This window comes from Crocuta crocuta, unplaced genomic scaffold, assembly GCF_008692635.1.
Source record: "Crocuta crocuta isolate KB4526 unplaced genomic scaffold, BGI_CrCroc_1.0 scaffold693, whole genome shotgun sequence".
NCBI lineage: Eukaryota > Metazoa > Chordata > Mammalia > Carnivora > Hyaenidae > Crocuta > Crocuta crocuta.
Genome location: NW_027527545.1, coordinates 648,500 through 649,285, shown reverse-complemented (window position 1 = coordinate 649,285; position 786 = coordinate 648,500).

The window sequence follows — 786 nt, the reverse complement described above, 5'->3', positions numbered from 1 at the left end:
TCATGGACCGGGACGGGCCTATGCCTCTTCCACTCACCCCTGTCCAGGGCTTCTGCCTTCTTTCTTCCCAGCCTCTGCTGCCTGGGGGACCCCTAAGTCAAAGGAGGGTGAGGGAGGGTGGGGTCTTGGACCCTCACCCAGGGACCAATGGTACATTTCTCCTGAGGCCTCCTGCAGACTGGGCAGACTGGGGGCACTGTGCCAAGTGCTTTCTCTCCACTATTTCATTTTAAACCCTGCCACGACCAGAGTTTTGCTCTGGCTTTGCTCTGCCAGCTGAGGCTCAGAGAGGTTAAGGAGCTTGCCCCAGGCTGCACAGCAGGCTGAGGCTGAATCCTGCACACTCTTAACCACCTGCATCACGGGCTAAATGCGGGAAGGTAAAGCTTCAGGGAAGGCTGTCTGTTGGCCAGCCTACCCAGGTTCCCTACATGCCTGCTATCTGGGCTTGGATTCTTGGTGGAGTATCATTCTGGGGGTGGGGGCGCCAGACAAGGGAAAAGTGTTTGAGCCCCAAAAGCTCTTAGAGCAGCCTGTGGCCACAGGGGCTTTCAGGCCCTTGCATGGGCCATAATGGGTCACCACAGCAGATGTGAGCTCATCACAGGAAGGGTGCCCTTCTGAGTCTAGGGGCACCAGGCTGGGAACGGGCCCTGGTCACAGGGGGACCGGGCTGGTCCCTGCCGACCTCCGAATGGGGCCAGCCCAACCAGCCAGAGGCAGCGTTACTGGCTGCTAAGGGGTCAAGGTCCTGCTCCCAGGTACTGGGTGAGGCACCCTGCCCCT